Source organism: Rhinopithecus bieti, unplaced genomic scaffold (assembly GCF_001698545.2).
Source record: "Rhinopithecus bieti isolate Rb0 unplaced genomic scaffold, ASM169854v2 scaffold_23236, whole genome shotgun sequence".
NCBI lineage: Eukaryota > Metazoa > Chordata > Mammalia > Primates > Cercopithecidae > Rhinopithecus > Rhinopithecus bieti.
In genome coordinates, this window is record NW_016811820.1 from 1,046,688 (window position 1) to 1,067,545 (window position 20,858).

The 20,858-nt window shown below is 44.5% G+C and overlaps 1 pseudogene; it reads left to right on the plus strand.

Annotated features, from left to right (window-relative positions):
• Positions 1 to 19,759, plus strand: part of LOC108544181 (60S ribosomal protein L21 pseudogene) — a 67,386-nt pseudogene extending 47,627 nt beyond the window's left edge.
• The last annotated feature ends 1,099 nt before the right edge of the window (positions 19,760 to 20,858 follow it).

Genomic DNA, 20,858 nt, shown 5'->3' on the forward strand with positions numbered 1-20,858 from the left:
GGTGGGGGGGGTGGGTGGTGGTTCATGCCTGTGATCCCAGCACTTTGGGAGGCTGAGGAAGGTACATCACTTGAGACCAGCAGTTCGAGACCAGCCTGGCCAACATGGTAAAACCCCATCTCTACTGGTGGTGTGTGCCTGTAGTTCCAGCTACCCAGGAGGCTGAGGCAGGAGAATTCTTTGAACCCAGGCAGTGGAGGTTGCAGTGAGCTGAGATCGTGCCACTGCACTCCAGCCTGGGAAACAGAGTGAGACTCTGTCTCAAAAAAAAAAAAAAAAAAAAAAAAAAAAAAAAAGGAGGTTCATTGGCCAGGAATATCTGGGACTAAAATCCTCTTCAACATACCTTACTGTAAACTGTCAAATTTAAAGCACTCCCATCAGACCCTGCCATGCCAAATTTCTGAAATTCTCTCCCTTGCCCTCTGACCCTTTAAAATTTGCCCCAGACCCTAAATCAGGGAGACAGGTTTGAACCCAATTCCTGTCTCCTTGCTGGTCAGACTTAAAGCCTTTCTTTTCTCAAAAGCTGATGCCATGGTATTGGGTTCTGGGTACATTGGGTGGTGAGCCCATTTGCTCGATAACACCTCCTAGGTTCCAGACACCGTCACGTCAAATTTGCTCTCTTCTTGATCTTTCGACTTATTTTTTTTAATGTATTGATATAAAATAGATGTACATACTTTGAGAGTGTATGCGGTAATTTAATACATTCATATAATTTTTAAAGCTCTGATCAGTGTAACTGATATATTCATCGCCTTAAATATTTGTCTTTTCTTTATCCTAGAAACATTCAAATTATTCTCTTTTAGCTATTTTGAAATATACAATAGATTACTGTAAACTACAATTACCTTACTGATCTGTCAAATACTAGGTCTTACTGGGTCCTTGAACTCCTAGCCCCAGAATTCGTTACAGGCAATTCATACTGGTGTTCTGATTTCACTCAGATCACAGGAGTATGAGGAAAATATCTTTTCTTTATCCATGCATAAACATCGATCAGATGACTTTTAAAATCATCTAATTGCTAATTGCACATCTGTTTAGAAACGTCCTTTGTCCAATATTCCCTCAGAGCAGCTGCACGGGAACCTGAGCTGTAATTTCTCTCACACATCTATCAACATTTACACCCAGCTCTGTACCACCTACAGAAACGCTTGTAGCACTTAAAACCACAGCTGGTTTTCAGCACTCACACTGTAATTCCCCCAATTAACAAGGCTTAAAAAATCATTCCAGGGTGGACCAGGAATTATGTAAGCCACAGATATAACAGTGATTATACCTGGCCCTTCTGGCTGGCTCTCACCCCAGCCACAGGAATCGCTTTGCAAATGCTAATTAGTTATATTCATTCGGGGCTGCCCCACGCAGAATGTGGCAGTCATTGGAAACTGGAAGAGAAGCCCTGAGTCACTTTCTCAGTTGAACAGGAAAGTCAATGGCTCAGAGCCCAGCTGACTGCATGGAGCGTACCAGAGAACAAAACGAAGGAGCAGAGGTGTAAAAGTTGCAGGTGCCGAGGGGAAAAGAATGGAGTAATATTAGCCAAAGGGTTCCTAAAATTCGTCCAGAGGCGGAACCATTGGAACGATCTCTATTGGAGTTATGATTGGGTAGAAAAGAGCTGAACCAGCATCTCTCCAAACTGACTGCCTCACACCTGGGTTAGGTTTGCCCAACCTCTTGACGTTAACACCAAGGTGCTCATGTCACCAGTGGAGAGTGTCCAGGTTCTTGGGGCTTTGAACAAAGAATTGGATAAAACACACAAGTAAAGACAGGAAAGAATGAAGCAACAAAAGCGGAGATTTATTGAAAATGAAAGCACACTCCACAGGGTGGGAGCAAGCAGAGCAAGCCGCTCAAGGGCCCAGTTACAGAATTTCCTGGGGTTTAAATGCCCTCTAGAGGTTTCCCGTTGGGTACTTGGTACACACCCTATGTAAATGAAGTAGTGGCCGCCCATCAGTCTGATTGGTTGCTTTCTGCAACCAATCAGAGGCTGAAGTGAAGTTGCAAAGTTATACTCTCATGCAAATGAAGACTTGGCCCATGATCAGCCTGATTGGTTGTAGGAGGGGACCAATTGGAGGTGCTTTCAGTTTTTCAGTTGCCATGCAGAAAAGGAGTGGCAGGGAGTGGCGGGGGCTGGTCCTTTTGTTACTTGGGCATGGAAAGTTGGGGGTTTCCTTTTGATTTAGTTCTAGGAAGTCAGTGCGAATTGGCCTTAGGTTCTCTGCCTCCAGACCCTATTCTCCTGCCTCAGTCATTTAACCAGTCTCCCTACCTCTGGCCTCTCCCTCCTCCAAGTAAATACACTCACTGCTGTCAATCTTCCTAGATCACAATTTCACTCAGGTAATTATCCATTAAGAATCTCTAACCCAGTCAGGCATGGTGGCTCACATCTGTAATCCCAGCACTTTGGGAGACCGAGGCAGATGGATCACCTGAGATCAGGAGTTTGAGACCAGCCTGGCCAACATGGTGAAACCCTGTCCCTACTAAAATACAAAAATTAGCCAGACGTGGTGGCACATGCCTGTAATCCCCGCTACTTGGGAGGCTGAAGCAGGAGAATCGCTTGAACCCAGAAGACGGAGGTTGCCATGAGCTGAGATTGCACCACTGGACTCCAGCCTGGGCAACAGAGCAAGACTCTGTCCAAAAAAAAAAAAAAAAAAAAAAAACATGGAATCTCTAACCCCCCATAGCCACCCCCCCATCACAACTCATTGCTTAATATAGGGGTGAGGGCAAAAACCAGCCTGCTACCAATAAAGTTTTATAGGAACACAGCCATAGTCATTCATTTGCATAGGATCTATGGTACATCAATGGGGGAGTTGAGTGTTGTAACAGAGATCATATTTGACCTGCAAAGCATAAAACAGTTACCATGTGGCCCCTTAAAAGCATAAGATAGTTACTATGTGACCCTTTAAAAAAAAAGTTTGCCAAGTCCTGGTTTATGGCAATGCTTTCAACACTTTTCCTCCAAAGCACTTCTAACAGAAAAAGATACTCATTGACCTCTTACAAGTGCAAAAATACTTTGAAGTCTCCTGGTTTTCTTAAAATCACGTGACTTTTGCACAATCATGCAACAGTCTTAGCATAAAAATCACAGCTTTTGTGTTTGTCCCAAATCTACAGGTGAAACTGATGACCCAAGAAATGTATGATGGCTGGTTAGTTATTTTGTGCTCCAAACTAAGAAGGATTGCCCATGGGTTAAATTCCAACCTTTCCGGCTAGTATTTGAGGGTCTGCACTGTTGGTAACCTAGGAGATTGAATGGAAATTGATTTAATCACAACCCAGTTAGGAAAACAAGCCACCCCAAGTTTTAGAAAAAGAGGGAGTTTTGATCGGGCATGGTGGCTCACGCCTGTCATCCCAGCACTTTGGGACGTCGAGAAGGGCGGATCTCTTGAGGACAGGAGTTTGAGACCAGCCCGGCCAACATGGCGAAACCCCATCTCCACTCTAAAAATACAAAAATTAGCCAGGCGTGGTGGTGCGTGCCTGTAATCCCAACTGCCTGGGAGGCTGAGGCAGGAAAATCACTTGAACCTGGGAGGTGGAGGTTGCAGTGAGCCGAGATCGTACCACTGCACTCCAGCCTGGATGACAGAATGAGAATCTGGAAGGAAGGAAGGAAGGAAGGTAGGAAGGAAGGAAGGGAGGGAGGGAGGGAGGAAGGAAGGAAGGAAGGAAGGAAGGAAGGAAGGAAGGAAGGAAGGGAGGAAAAGGAAGGGAGAGAGAAAGAAAGAAGGGAGGGAAGGAGGGAGGGAAAAAGAGGGAGTTTTACACAGGAGATTTGTTACAAAGGGGATGAAAGATCTGAGACATATAAGAGGGGACAATGAGACAACGGAGAGATTAACACGGCAGGAAATAACTATTCCCTGACCCCTACCACTCTCATCCCCTGCCCCATGGCTGTAGAGACAAAGAGAAGAGGCTGAGTCCTTGGACCTAGAAGCTAGGTACATGGACAGAAGTTGGAGCTACAGTGAACCTGTGGTGGTAAAGACAGGTAGCCAAAGTCCTGGAAGAGCAGTATTAGCCACCAAGACTTCTCTGCTCTACCATCTCCCACCAGTTCCCCTACTGGCTACACCCAGCCAGAAGCCAGGTGTCCAAGGATAGCTGGAAAATGTGATTTTGTTCACAGTACAGAGTAAGAGAAGGGCAGGTCATGGGTCTAAGAGCAAATAAGCAAATGGCCGGCACAGATGGCCATGAAAGCAGGTTGCCATCATGAACAAAAGTCCATCCAGATGGCCACCAAGAGACCCAAAAAATGACAGAGCCTTGAGGAATTCATGAGAGCTCAGCATGTCAGTGTTACCACCCAGAGCCTCCCTCTGACCACAGATTATTGACTCCTGGAAACAGATTCATTATGATGAGATTCATCTGAAAAGCTGACACACACAAAAAAACCCAGAGTAACCTTCTAGCTGATGAGACATTTTTAAAAGCCTGAACACTATTTCCCTGTTTGAAAACTGCCAGGAAATTCAGCCCATCAGCAGAATCTGTGGAGCACGGCTGCGGAATCAAGGAGAGTTTGTTTTAGGATCAGGATGTTTGTGGACATCAGGTTTCCATGGGGTGAGCAATCATCTTCCCAACCATGCTCTCCCTGACATTAAACACAGATCCTTCTCGTCTTCCCATCAAGGTATCTCCCTGTGGAATTTTGCCTGTAGCTCTGCCGGCATTTGCTCCGTGACTAACTCGTCATGCTTCCATGACTGGCTAATGGGCAACGCTTTATTTAGATATGCCAACACAATCAATCAAGCCTTAATCTGGTCCGGGAGACATACTGTCTCTTTGAGAAGACTTAGCACAGTTTTGGCGTTACTCATTCCATGTTGCTAGGATGACTTAACTCTCAGAAGGCAGTTGTTTCTAGGACATTGGAGTGGGAGAATGGGGCTATGAAATAAGGTAGGTTTACTGCAGTCCCTCTCTCTGTTACCTTCCTTTGTTTTTCTGGTTCTCAGTTGTAGAGGATCATTCCTAGTGTGCTTAACATGTCCTGAACTTTCCCACGTGTACTTTCCCATCTTTGTGGATCTGCTTTCTGCCATAAAATGTCCATTCTCAAGCTTCTCCCAGTGCCCAGGTCTCAACTTGATACCCTCATTGGTATACTACTGGTTTATTCATTGGTCTATCCTGATCCCCAAGTCAAGCTAACATGATGGCCCCTCCTCTGGAGCCTCAGAGCAACTTGTTTGAATCCTTCTTTACATAAAATACAATGCTCCACCATTATTGTGGTCATAGTGTCAGAGGCATTTGAACCAGAGCAACTCCATCTTGAATAGGGGCTAGGCAAAATGAGGCTGAACATCCTCAGCTGGCTGGGCATTCTTAGTCTCAGGATGAGAAAGGAGGTCGGCACAGGATACAGGTCATAAAGACCTTGCTGATAAAACAGGTTGCAGTTAAAAAGCTGGCTAAAACCCACCAAAACCAAGATGGCAACAAGAGTGACCTCTGGTCGTCCTTATTACTACACTGTCACCAGCACCATGACAGTTTACAAATGCCATGGCAATGTCAGGAAGTTACCCTATATGGTCTAAAAAGGGGAGGCATGAATAATTCGCCCCTTGTTTAGCATATTGTCAAGAAAATAACCATAAAAATGGGCAACCAACAGCTCTCGTGGCTGTTCTGTCTATGGAGTAGCCATTTTTTTATTCCTTCACTTTCTCAATAAACGTGCTTTCACTTTACTCTGTGGACTCACCCTGACCTTTTTCTTGCGTGAGATCCAAGAACTCTCTCTTGGGGTCTGGATCTAGACCCCTGTCTAGTAACAATAGGTCTTGTTTGACTTCCAAAATGGTATACCAAAGGACAAGGATCATGTCTTCCTCACCTCTATATCCTCAACAGTGCTTGAATACCGTAAGATCCCAATTCCTGAGTAAATAACTCTGATAGATGGCCTGGTTGGTTAGACAGCTCTATTTTTTCTTAATGCTATTCTTTCTTTTGGCCTAAAATCTTGTTTTGTTTTATTTTGTTTTGTGTGTTTGGGCTGCTAAAATAAAATACCTTACACCAGGTAGTTTGTAAACAGTAGAAATCTATTGCTCACGGTTCTGGAGGCTGGGAAGTCCAAGATCAAGGCACCAGCAGATTTGGCATCTGGTGAGGTCCTGTTTCTCACAGATCTTGCCTTCCATGTGTTCTTGCATGATGGAAGGGGCAAACAAGCTCCTGTGGGACTCTTTCATATGGGCACAATTCCCATTCATGAGGGCTGTACCCTTCTGACCTAATCACCTCCCAAAGGCTCCATCTCCAAATACCATCACACTGGAGAGATTAGGTTTCAACATAAATTTTGCAGGGATTAAAAACATTCAGTCTGGCTGGGTGTGGCAGTTCACTCCTGTACTCCCAGCACTTAGGGAGCCCGAGGCAGGCGGATCATCTGAGGTTAGGAGTTCAAGACCAACCTGGTCAACATGGTGAAATCCCATCTCTACTAAAAATACAAAAATTAGCCAGGCATGGTGGTGGGTGCCTGTAATCCCAGCTACTCAGGAGGCTGAGGCAAGAGAATCACTTGAACCCGAGAGGCAGAGGTTGCAGTGAGCCAAGGTCACACCACTGCACTCCAGCCTAGGTGACAGAGTGAGACTATCTCAAAAAAAATAATAATTTAAAAATAAAAAATAAAAACATTTAGTTTGTAGTGACAACCCTTTAGATATCTAAATTAGAGCTATTAGGTTGTACCTGAGTCTCTTATTCTCTCAGTCATACCTTCTAGACTTCAGAATCTCCATTACATTGGTTCTTTCTGATGAGTACCCATTCCTGGGATCTACCCACCACATTTACTGGACTTGGCATTCAAATCATGCCTGTACTAAACATTATTTCTAGGCTCTTATTTGTTGGTTACTGTCATGTGCTCTTAGAAGTAACTCTAGTTCATTCTCCCACAGCCCCCACTCCCACCTAGGTATTTCTACTCTTCTGAACAATGCTTGTCTCTAGACCACCTTTTTCCAGACCAGCTCTAGATTATCACATTCCTGGGCTCAATCTACAGATGCTAGAGCTGGTGCTCCTATTGGGATGGAGCTGTTTCCACCCTGTATCCTCTCAGTTGTCACAGAGGTCTTACTTAATATTCAAGTGCATTGATATAAATTTGTTCAGTCTTCTAATAATTTTATTCTACACCCAACCTCCGGCAGCCAATGCATCACCAAGAGAAAGAGACAGAGCATCTAAATATCTCTCAGACACCCAGCTACTTGCATGTTCAATGTTACCCTCTGCTCTCACCAGACAACTAAATAGCCTGCCCCCTAGTCTGTTCTCCACACAGTATACACAGTGAGCTATTGAATTTAAATCTAGCTATGATATTCTCTCACTTAAAACACTCAGTGGCACTCCTTTGTTCTTAGGACAAAGACCAAAATTCCTAACATGATCTTTGTGACCTTCCATAGCTTCTTTAGAAACCACTTAACTGTCTTACTTCCTCTCCCTAAACGAGATCAGGCAAACAACTCTATTGCAGGTTCATAGACCTATGTTCATTACCATGGTCGTGTAACTTTATGTTTACATGGGTGACTATTTGATTTTTGTCGCCTTCCCCTCTAGAGTGTAAGCTGAGTTCATGTGGCAAAGACCATGTCTGTTTCTGCTCATCAATATATCTCCAGCATCAGTCATGGGACATGAAACATTTAAAAATCCTCAAGAAGCATTTGTGAATAGTAAAAAGAAGGAAGGATGGTACAGTGGGCTTAATAATAATCCCCCAAAAGATATCTACATTCGAATCCCCAGAATGTATGAATGTAACCTTACATGACAAAGGATGTGAAGAATGTAAAGATACAAAGGATGTGAAGATATAAAGGGTGTGAATATATTAAGGGTGTGAAGATATGAAGGGCATGAAGATATGAAGGGCATGAAGATATGAAAGGCGTGAAGGTATGAAGGATGGGAAGATATGAAGAATGGGAAGATATGAAGGATGTGAAGACATGAAGGATGGGAAGCTATGAAGGATGGGAAGATATGAAGGATGTGAAGATATGAAGGATGGGAAGATATGAAGGATGGGAAGACATGAAGGATGTGAAGATAGGATTAAATTAAGGATCTTGAGATGGGGAGATTATCCTGGATAATCTGGATAAGATATCCTGGGTGAGTCCTGTGTAATCACAAGATCCTTACAAGAGGAGGGCAAGAAAGTCACAGGAGGAAGTAGGAGACATGAGAATAAAAGTAAGAGGTTGGGGAGATTGGAGGAAGAGGTCATGAGCCAAGGAATGCAGGTAACCTCCAGAAGCTAAAAAAAGCAAGGATATGGATTCTCCCCTTAAGACTTTGGAAGGAGGCTGAGCATGGTGGCTCATGCTTGTAATCCTAGTGCCTCGGAAGATCATGGCAGAAGGATTACTTGAGGCCAAGGATTCAAGCCCAGCCTGGGCCACATAGTGACATCCTGTCTCTACAAACAATTTTAGAAATTAAAAAATAAAAATAAAATATTTGGGAGGAACCAGCCTTGCCAACACCTTAACTTCATCCCGGTGAGATTCATTTCAGACTTCTGGGCTCTATAACCATAGGAAAATAATTTTTGCTTTTGAGACAAAGTCTCACTTTGTCGCCCAGCCTGGAGTGCAGTGGCATGATCTTGGCTCACTGTAACCTCCACCTCCTGGGTTCAAGCAATTCTTGTGCCTCAGTTGGGTACCACCACGCCCAGCTAATTTTTGTATTTTTAGTAGAGATGGGGTTTCACCATGTTGGCCCGGCTGGTCTCAAACTCCTGACCTCAGGTGATTCGCCCGCCCCAGCCTCCCAAAATGCTGGGATTACAGGCATGAGCCACTGTGCCTGGCCTTAAATTTATGCTGTTTTATGCCACCAAGTTTGTATGAATTTGTTATAGTACCTATAGGAAACTAATACAGATGGTAAGAAAGAAGGAAAAGAGAAAGACAAAATATTTGTCTTTGTTTAATATTTGGGAAAAGAGAAGAAGAACTTCATCTAAAATACCTCAGAGAAAAGATCATTTCAGGAAAGATTAAAGTTCATCTCTCCAGCTGGGGTTCACTGTCCCTCAAAAGAAGGCATCTTCATGGGCATGGAGTGCTACCAATTCATCCACTTCTGCCAAAGACTTCCAGCTCCCCCATCTTCCTGGCCCTTACTCTTCACTGTGTCACTGCTGCCTGCTCTGTGTTGACACCTCTAAACTCGCTAATTCCTAGGGTTCTAGCCTCCCTGTATGCTGCCAGGCGTCTGACTTCTCTCTCTTTCCATGCCCTGTCTCCTCCTCATTGGCCCCTGTCTAAGCCCCTATAGCTCAAAGGGCTGGAGCAGCTCCTGTACACCTGGAGTTCCACTTGAAATAGGCAGAGGATAGGGCTGGAGTTCACATCTTCTAAGTCCTCACTCAACGTTCTCTGTCTACCACACACACGATGCCTCTCTGTCCATGGGTCAGAAAGATCAGGATACTAGGAGACCGTATCTAGGGACATAAAAATGGCCCTTACGACTGGGAACGGTAATTCATGCCTGTAATCCCAACACTTTGGGAGGCTGAGGCGGGTGGATCACGAGGTCATGAGTTGGAGACCAGCCTGGCCAATGTGGTGAAACCCTGTCTCTACTAAAAATACAAAAATTAGCTGGGCATGGTGGTGCACACCTGTAGTCCCAGCTCTGTGGGAGTCTGAGGCAGGAGAATCGCTTGAACCCGGGAGGCAGAGGTTGCAGTGAGCCAAGATCATGCCACTGCACTCTAGCCTGTGTGACAGAGCGAGATTCTGTGTCAAAAAAAAAAAAGGCCCTAACTAAAAACTTGCCAACCAGAGACCAGAGAAACCCAACTGTATTTCCATCTGCAAATCCTGTTCAAATATATTCCAGAGCTTGTTTTTTCTCCCTCACTGAAGGCCAAGACTTGCCTGGCATGTGTCCTAATTTCTTTCTGCCTCAAAGAAGCCCCCTGACCGAAGGGGGCTGGTTCTCCTTCTATTCAAAGGAGTACAACCTCCTTGCCTCAGCAAATGACATGACATTTGCAGAAAGCCTGAATTGAGATGCTCTGGAGCGGGTGATGCATTGAGAAACCCTTCACTCTGTTCCTGTCCATCAGCCTCACTGGAGATCATCTGCCCCGTGTCTCTGTTTCTGCATAGCCAGCCCTCAGAGCCAGTCAGCACAGGGAGGCAGGAATCAGGCCAGCTGCCTGACGACTTTAATGTTAAAATGTGTTGAACATTCACAGGCCATGGAACTCTGCTAAGTGAACCAAATGGACCTCCCTAAAGCCATATGCTCACTCCATCACATCCCAGCTGCAGACCTCTTGCAACAAGGGAACAGACTTGCTGGGGAAGGTTTGGGGATTTTTTTTTCTTCCTGTTGAACTGCTAATGCCAGATGCTGATGGCACAATCAGAGAACTGACAGAGAAAAGTCAGCAGCAAGCATCGCGTCCCCAGAGAACAAGAATGTACCCTTTCCTAACAGGCACTTTGTAGAAATGTCTTTAGATGTTTGCAGCCCCTGTGCGCACTTAAAGGATGAGATCATTATGAAGTGATTAGGAGCTATGGCAAAGACTGGTTAGCTCCACAAAAAACCACTTTCCTCTTCCTCCTGGGCATACAGCTAGGCCACATTTGTCAGCTCCCCTTATACTAAGGTTACAGCCATATGACTGAATTTTGGTCAATGAAATGGGTTCTGTGTCACTTCAACAAAAATAGAGTCTGGCAGGTCGCGGTGGTTCACGTCTGTAGTCCCAGCGCTTTGGGAGGCCCAGCACTTTGGCAAGCCAAGGCGGGCGGATCATCTGAGGTCAGGGACTCAAGACCAGTCTGGCCTACATGGTGAAACTTCGTCTCTACTAATACAAAACTTAGCCGGTGTGGTGGTGCCTGCCTGTAATCCCAGCTACTTGGGAGGCTGGGGCAGGAGAATCGCTTGAACTCAGGAGGTGGAGGTCTCGGTGAGCCAAGATCTTGCCATTGCTCTCCAGCCTAGGTGACAGAGCGAGACTCGGTCACCAAATAATTAATAAATAAGTAAATAAAGGAGTCTTCCATGACACAGAGTGACCAACTGTGATGGAAATACTGAGTGTCAACTTGATTGGATTGAGGGACACAAAGTATTGATCCTGGGTGTGCCTGTGAGGGTGCTGCCCAAAAGAGATTAACAGTTGAGTCAGTGGGCTGGGAAAGGCAGATCCACCCTTAATCTGGGTGAGCACCATCTAATCAGCTGCCTGCGTGGCTAGAATATAAGCAGGCAGAAAAACAGGAAAAGAGAGACTGGCCTAGCCTCCCAGCCTACATCTTTCTCCTGTGCTGGATGCTTCCTGCCCTCAAACACCAGACTCCAAGTTCTTCAGTTTTGGAACTCGGACTGGCTCTCCTTGCTCCTCAGCCTGCAGACGGCCTATTGTGGGATCTTGTGATTGTGTGAGTCAATACTGAATAAACTCCTCTCTCTCCATATATATTCCATTAGTTCTGTCCCTCTAGAGAACCCTGACTAATACATCAACCATCCCAGTTTGCTCAGGACTGTCCTGGTTTTAGCAATGAAAGTCCTGCTTCCTGGGAGATCCACCCACTCCTGCCAAACTGACAGGTAGGGACCCTAGTGCTCTCCCCCATCACCATCTCCAGCCAGCTATATCAAAAGGGTACCCAGGCCCTGGATCATGGTTCTCAAGCTCAAGCCTGCATTGGTATTATCTGCAGGGCTTGTTAAAACATTCATTGTTGGGCCTCAGCTCCAGAGTTTCTGATTCAGTAGGTTTGGGGTAGATCCCAAGAATTTACATTTCTAACACATTCCCCCAGGGAGGCCTGTGCTTGCCGCACCAGGGACCACATTTGCAGAAATATTGCCCTAGGTCACCGCCCTGGCTGAGTGGCTCTCAAACTTTGCTACATATTAGAGTTACCTGGGAAGTGAAAAAAAAGTTTTTTTTTTAAACCTAGACTGTCCCCCGGATCCATCAATCAAATCAGAATCCCTAAGGGAGGATCCCAGACATCAGTGGTGCTTAAAGCTCTATCGGTCAAGTGTGAGAACAGGTACCCTAGCTCAGTGTTTTGAAATGTGAATGTCCCTGTCAATTACCTGAAGGTCTTGTTAAAAATGCATACTCTTGGCCTGGGCATGGTGGCTCACGCTTGTGAGCCCAGCACTTTGGGAGGCCAAGGTGGGCGGATTACTTGAGGTTAGGAGTTCGAGACCAGCCTAGTGAATGTGGTGAAACCCCATTTTTTGTGCTAAAAATTCAAAAATTTAGCCCGGCATGGTGGTGTGCGCCTGTAGTCCCAGCTACTTGGGAGACTGAGGCACAAAAATCACTTAAGCGTGGGAGGCAGAGTTTGGAGTGAGCCAAGATCGTGCCATCGCACTCCTGCATGGGTGACAGACTGAGACTCTGTCTCAAAAACAAACAAACAAACAAACAAACAAACAAAAAGCACATTCTTATTAGGTTGGTCTGGAAGAGAACCTGGGATTCTGCACTTTTAGCAAGTTTCAAGGTTATGATTGAGCTACTGGTCTGGGAGCTATACTTTGAGTATGTCAAAGTAAAAATCTCTGAAATTGAACATTTTATTTGGGAAGAAAGAATTGCAATTTGGAGTATACACAGAGACTGGGTAATCTCTAGTATATCAGAAGCACAAAGAAAAGGTTGGCGATTTTATTTTAAAAGAGAAATTTTTTTTTTTATACATACATACACACACACATTATTTTTCAAGAAAATGCATTGATATTGGCAAGGTTTTGGGGAGTTGGCAAAGCTCTGACTGGTGAATGACGGTGGTGGCTAAAATTAGTCTTAGAGTCAGTCACAGTAAGTTGTTTCAGTAGCTATTAGAGAAAACTGATCTCAGATTACAACAGGCAGTTTCAGCAGCCAGGCTTGCAGAAAATTACATTCCGGGGGTAATACTACATGTCCTAGATTCTCAACTCTGTTGTAGTTGGGTATGACAGGAATGACTCAACTGGTAAGATCTACATTCGCAAGTAGCACGATCTCAGATCAGTGTCTCTAGGACTCTGTCTGCATTCAGAGTACATCGAAAACGTTGCTAAAATCCAGAGATCACTAGGCACCCCCATCCCCAGAATTTCAGACTCAGTAGAACTGGGTAGGGGTCTAAGAAGCTGTGTGTTTAATAAGTTTCCAAAGAAAATTCTGGCTAATGTTATCAAAAGAAGTGTAGGGAATAAATTCTGAGTGAGAAACAGCAAATGTTCACTATTTTAATACGGATCCTGACCCTTTTTTGTTGTTGTTGTTGTTTTTGAGGAGGAGTTTTGCTCTTGTTGCCTAGGCTGGAGTGCAATGGTGCGATCTTGGTTCACTGCAACCTCCGCCTCCCAGGTTCAAGCAATTCTCCTGCGTCAGCCTCTCTAGTAGCTAGGACTACAGGTGCCCACCACCACACCCAGCTAATTTTCATATTTTTAGTAGAGATGGGGTTTCGCCACGTTAGCCAGGCTGGTCTCGAACTCCTGACCTCAAGAGATCCATCTCAGCCTCCCAAAGTGCTGGGATTACAGGCTTGAGCCACTGCGCCTGGCCGACCCTGACCCATTTTAAGGAAGAACTAAGGCTCCTGCAATTAACGACAAACACTACATCTGCCTAAAGTTCTTCATCTGACACTGGAAGTGCTCACGAGGACAAAAACCTCTTAAAATCTCAGTATTAACTAGATAGCTCCTGATATAGGCCAAATCAGGTTAGAAATATCTTACCATCAACATTTTTACTATGATAAAAAGAAGGAATGTGACTGCGACTACCACAAAAGTACCAATTAGTGTTTGTAGATTGCTGTCCAAGTATCAGGCTCTGTCATAAGCACCTAAAAAGGTGTCCTTAAAACAACCCCATGAGAGAGGAACTATTATCGCATTCACATTGCTTTTGAGTAAACTGAGGCACAGGGGAGCTAAGTAACATGCCTAAGATCATGAAACTAGAACCAGAAATCAGAAACCAGACAGACTAACTCCAGGGTACACTGTACTGATTATTGTCCTGTACTGCCTCTCTTGGGGATGAGGAAAAATCTATAATCTGGACAGAAACAGCCAAATATTATCATCTATAATACTTATCGCTAATGTCCTTTTCTCCTTCCCAACTCTTAAACGTGTGGTATTCGCTAAGGAATGTAGGGGCTTTAATATTTTACAGATACGATATAAAACTGCAGAAACAAAGGCATGAAATGGTCAACCAAAAGCTAAAGGAACACTGAGTGCCTGTAAATGCCCTGAATGTCTGCTGCTGCTGCTTCTTTTTTTTTTTTTTTTTTTTAGACACAGTCTCTCTCTGTCACCCAGGCTGGAGTACAACAGCATGATCAAGCTTACTGCAACCTCTGCCTCCCAGGTTCAAGTGATTCTCATGCCTCAGCCTCCTGAGTAACTGGGATTACAGGTGTGTGCCACCATGCCCAGCTAATTTTTGTATTTTTAGTAGAAACGGGGTTTCACCATGTTGGCCAGGCTGGTCTTGAACTCCTGACCTTAAGTGATCCACCTGCCTCGGCCTTTCAAAGTGCTGGAATTACAGGCGTGAGCCATCACACCCAACGCCTGCTGCTTAGCAGAAGCTTTGAAAAACTCTTTCAGTCCCTGTCCTACAGATGGATGATGCTGAGTGAGTAGAAAGTATCTTCCAGCCCATCTGTGACTTTGGACATCACTTAACCTCCCTTAGCTTCAGTTTCTTTATCTGGAGAAGTGGGAGGAAGAACAGAAGCTACCTCATTGGATCGAGGTAAGAATTAAACAAGGTATCTCATGTAAAGTACTCAGCTTAGTGTCTACCCCATAGTAAGCAGTAAAGAAGCATTAACTATAACAAGCTATTGTTATCATCAGTTTCAAAAAATAGACTTTGGGGAAGGTGCAGTGGCTCACGCCTGTAATCTCAGCACTTTGGGAGGCCAAGGTGGGCAGATCACTTGAGATCAGGAGTTTCAGACCAGCCAGCCAATATGGTGAAACCCCGTCTCTACTAAAAATACAGAAGTTAGCCAGGCATGGTGGTGCATGCCTGTAATCCCAGCTACTTGGGAGGCTGAGGCAGGAAAATCACTTGAACCTGGGAAGCAGAGGTTGCAGTGAGCTGAGATCATGCCACTGCACTCCAGCCTCGGTGACAGAGCAGGACTCTGTCTAACAAGAAACAAAAAACAAAACCAACAACACAAAAAGACTTTGTATGGTTATTATGAGGATTAGAAATAATATATGTCTCACACCTGACATTACATAAACATAAAAAACTCTAGCCATTATTAATATCTCCACAGTGGGGATGCATCATGCTACCTTTGGGTGAATCAGTATTTATGAAATGCATTGTGTATCCAACATTCATTAATTCATTCCTTTATTACTCAACACTTACCCTATTTTTTTTTGCTTTTCCTTTTTTGTTTCTTTTTTTTTTTTTTTTTTTTTTTTTTTTTTTTTTTTTTTTTTTTTTGAGACAGAGTCTTGCTCTGTTGCCCAGACTGGAGTGCAGTGGCGTGATCACAGATCACTGTAGCCTCCACCTCCTGGACTCAAGTGATCCTCCCATCTCAGCCTCCCAAAGAGCTGGGACTACAGGCACGCGCCACCATACCTAGCTAATTTTTTTTTTTTTTTTTTTTTTTGGCAAAGACGAGGTTTTGCCATGTTGCCTGGGCTTGTCTCAAACTCCTAAGCTCACACGGCCCTCCTGCCTTGGCCTCTCAAAGTGCTGGGATTACAGGTGCGAGCCACTGTGCCCAGCCACAATTGTCTTTCAAGAAGAGGTCCCATTCTGCATATATGTTAAAGGTGGAGCCACTGGAATCTACGGATGGATCAAATGTGGAGTATGAGAGAAAGAGAGGAGTAAAAGTTGATCATGAGGGCACAGTCCTACTTCCTACTGTGAAGCAAAATGAGCAAAGATGGAAACAGAAGGACATGAAGCTGGAGACACAGACAAAGTTTACATCATGAGGAAATCTGTACGCAAGAAATCTCTTCTTCATGCCGAAGGCAATGTGGAGGCATTGAAAGGCTGCAAGCAGAGGGATGCTGACTTGAAGATGAGACAGGGTGCAGTGGAACCAGCAGAAATTCTTACCTAGTTCGGGTGAAATGAGTCCTGAATTAAGACAAGCCCAGCAGGAATGAATAGGGTACAGAGATGTGTGAGTGAAAGAAATGTTGGTGTGTTGCTATGAATTGTTGGTTTCTTGAATGAGAAGGGTGAGGGAATGGAGAAAACTAGATGGAGCCCCAAGTCTCTGCCTTCGAAGTCATGGCAGAGATGCCCAGTTACCAAGCCTTCCTCATTTTCATCAGAAATCCAGCTACCAGGGGACCACCTTAAAAAAAAAAAAAAAAAAGTTTCCCAGAATTCTTTGCAGCTGAAGGTAACCATGTGACACCATTCTAGCCAATAAGATATAAGTGTTGAGTGCTGCTTTCTGGAAAGTTTCTTAAAGAGAGCTCACTCTGCTGGAACACACTATCTCATCTCACCTTTTTTCTTTTTTCTTGCCTAGAACATGGCCAGGAAAGTAGATGGACAGTAGGTGAGCTCCAAAATTGAGGCTCGCCTGCTCTGCATCAACAGTGCAGAAGCCATACTGAAACCACAGCGAGGAGCACATAATAAGGACATCAGAGCAAAAATCCTGGGTTCCTAATGATCCCATGCTGCCATGGTGCTAACCCTGCATTGCTGAAGCAGCTACAGGGAAAGAAAAGGTTGGGGAAGGAGCTACCACTATAATTTTCCTAACACATAGAGAAAATTTAAAAGAATCATACAAAGGACCATTTTCTTCCCTCTGGTCTCAGGTTGAGCAATGTGTATTATTTTCTCTAGGCTTTTCACCATTTACTACAGACTACAAACACAGAACCATAGAATTTAGGGTACACTTTCAAATCACTCTCATCTGCCAGGGGGAAATTAAATGATGCAGAATTGCCTCTAGTCACTACTACACCAGTCCAGGATAAAAATCCTCTCTGCGGCTACAGCCTGGTCCTTATTTCCAGCACTTGCCTTCATCCATCCCCAAGCTGCACCAAGCAGTCTTAACACATGCCCATACCAGCCACTTACAAGTTGCTTAGCCCTTTTACATACGTTTCATCCTAGCTGCCCTTTTAAAGAGTATCTATGGGTATGCTGGTCATGGTGGCTCACACCTGTAATCATAGCATTTTGGGAGGCCAAGGCAGAAGGATTGCTTGAACCAAGGAGTTCAAGATCAGTCTGGGCGACATAATGGGACCCATTCTCTTAAAAAAAAAAAAAAAAAAAATAGCCAGGAATGGTGGAGCATATCTATAGTCCCAGCTACTTGGAGGGGCTGAGGTGTAGGGACATCATTTGAGCCCAGGAGTCTGAGGCTGTAGTGAGCTGTAATTATGCCACTGCACTCCAGCCTGAGCAGCAGAATGAGACCCTGTCTCGCAATAATGAAATAAAATAAAATGAAGAGAATATCTATGGGTATATTTCTATCATGCAATGTTCTGAAACTCTTGGCTTTAAATGAAATGGGCTGGAATATGTCGCACCCCATAGAAGCAGGAATGGTTCTCCTCCATGAAGCTCCCTCATGATGTGTCTGTCCTGACCTTATTTAATAACCCCCCACCCAGGACTTTACCTCTGCCCTCCTTCCTCCAAGCCTAGAAATGTAATATTGTTAATTCATATAGAGAAGGTCCTTCTCTCAGAGGAAAACTCACATTAACCAAACCTGCAGCCTTGATGTATAAAACCAAACAGTGGCTTCTCAATGTACAGTGGGACATTTATTTATAACTGCTATATAAAAATGGTGTTTAAGGAGCATACATAGAGAGCAAGAAGAATCTCTTAGCTGGACTAAATGTTGGAGAGACTCAGAATGAAGCAGAATTCGCTTTAACAATGAGACTTGGAATGGGTTGACTCCAACTTTCACATCTATCCTATGGTAGTGGTGCCTGTGGTTACAGGACCAGAAACTCTTAAAGATCTTCAGTTAAGGCCGGGCGCGGTGGCTCACGCCTGTAATCCCAGCACTTTGGGAGGCTCGGGTGGGCAGATCACTCGAACTCAGGAGTTCATGACCAGCCTGGCCAACATCATGAACCTCTGTCTCTACTAAAAATACAAAAATTAGCCAGGCATGATGGTGCATGCCTGTACTCCCAGCTATTTGGGGAGCTGAGGCAGAAGAATCACTTGAACCCAGGAGGTGGAGGTTAGTGAGCCAAGATTGCGCCACTGCAATCCAGCCTGGGTGAAAAAGTGAGACTCTGTTTCAAAAACAAACAAACAAACAAAAAACCCAAAAATCAGCCGGGCGCGGTGGTGTGTGCCTGTAATCCCAGCTACTCAGGGGGTTGAGACAGGAGAATCACTTGAACCCAGGGAGGTGGAGGTTGCAGGGAGATGAGATCACACCACTGCACTCCAGCCTGGGTAACAGAGCGAGACTCCATCTCAAAACAAAACAAAACAAAACAAAACAAGATCTTCAGTTCAAGCTCTATCTCCCTGCGTGATGTTACCTAGATTTCCGCAGATTCTCCCAATTGCCGTCTTTCTTTGACTATGTGAGTAGCGATATTAAGATGGCTGTGTATGCTTACTGTCTCTTTAAGATGACTTTGCAGTATTTCCACTCTGATCTATTATGTATCTGTATTAAAGTTTAACACTCAGAAGGCATCCTTATTTCCCTCATTTCTAAGTTCTTAAAGAATGACTCACTTTCAGACCCCAAGGACTAACAAAAGCAATGAAAGTAGTTTGATTTCTGCCTCTGGCACAGAATCTCTTTTCATAACTTCAGCGTCTAATGTTATGTTTAGTACTGGTAAGACTTTAAATTCTGGGCCACAGGGAACTTTTTTAGGAAGGTCATACATAGTCATCTCTGCTGGGAAAATAAGCCACTGGCTGGGTGCCGTGGCTCACACCTGTAATCCCAGCTCTTTGGCAGGCTGAGGTTGGAGAATCGTATGAGCCCAGGAGTTCAAGACCATCCTGGGCAACACAGTGAGACCCCATCTCTACAAAAAATGAAAGAATAGCTGGGCATGGTGTCGCCTGCCTGTAGTCTCAGCTACTTGGGAGGCTGAAGTGGAAGGATTGCTTGAGGCCAGGAGTTCGAGGCTGCAGTGAGTCATGATGGCACCACTGCACTCCAGCCTGGGTGATAGAAGGAGACATTGTCTCAAAAAAAAAAAAAAAAAGAAAAAAAAAGAAAGAAAGAAAGAAAAGAAAAGAAAAGAAAGAGAAGAAAGAAAGAAAAAGAAAACAGAAAGAAAAGATGCTGTACTGTAACGTTTCTAGAACAAGGCTTTACACAGGATCTCTATGGAATTCCAAGGCTGGCTGAGCATAATGGTGCCTCTGTTGGTAGGGGCCAGTGAACAGCTTAATTCATATTTGAATCTTATAGGGAAATCACTGGCATTGTTACATAACAATTTTCCTAACCGTTGTCACTTCCTATAGTTCAAGCCCTCTCTCTTCTCCCTAGCAGGCCAGATTAATCATACTGTGTTTGGACAGCTGACGAGTAAGCCCAAGTATAAAAAGGGTTTTGCTGGCACCAGAGGCAGGTTCCGAACACATTACTGATGAGATCGTCAATTTCTCTGACACTGGCATTATGAAAACAACTTGCTATTGACATACAAGTCACCATACGCAAAAATATATCATTCCAAGAGGCAATTTGCATGGGTAGCTGCAGTGCTTAAAAACACAGGAGAGGAAAAGGAATCTATTGGCTCCCTCCTTCCTCTGAGCCAGCCTCTGACTGTCCCCAAACAAACAATCCCTCCACCACCTGCCTGTCCAGGCCAGAAATGTCAGAAAGGAATTGAGGGTACCACAACTACTGCCTGTTTCCAGCCTTGCTGACAGTGAGTTCTGCAACACTGTCTGGACTTTCATCTGTAAAATGAGATGGGCCAAACACAGTGGCTAATGCCTGTAATCCCAGCACTTATTTATTTATTTTATTTTTGAGACAGAGTCTCACTCTGTCGTCCAGGCTGGAGTACAGTGGCAGGATCTCGGCTCACTGCAACCTCCGCCTCCCGAATTCAAGCGATTCTCCTGCCTCAGCCTCCCAAGTAACTGGGATTACAGGCATGTGCCACCACGCCCAGCTAATTTTTGTGTGTTTTTTTTTTTTTGTTTTTTTCTTTTTAGTAGAGATGGGGTTTCACCATGTTGGCCAGGCTGATCTTGAACTCCTGACCTCAGGTGATTCACCCACCTTGGCCTCCCAGAATGCTGGGGTTATAGGGCATGAGCCATTGCACTCAGCCATCCCAGCACTTTTTGAGGTGGGAGGATCACTTGAGCCCAGGTGTTTGAGGCTGCAGTGAGCTGTGATTGCACCACTGCACTCCAGCCTGGATGGCAGAGCAAAACCCTGTCTCTAAAAATAAATAAAATAAAATAAAACAAGATGGTTGAACTAGTAGGTTTCTAAAGCTCCTACCAATTCTCATATTCGATTTTATTTGGGGCTTTATTAAAATTACATAGCTCTTCAGGCACATAGGGATCCATTCACTTCATAATAGAAAAAGGTAAGGAAGCAAGAATTCATTTGGCAAATATTTATGAGCCTCTTCCACATATAAGGCACAATGCATTCTGTGGCAGTCACAGTTACATCAATGTGGACATGCTATTTCATGCTACAATTTTGTCTTGGTGACAA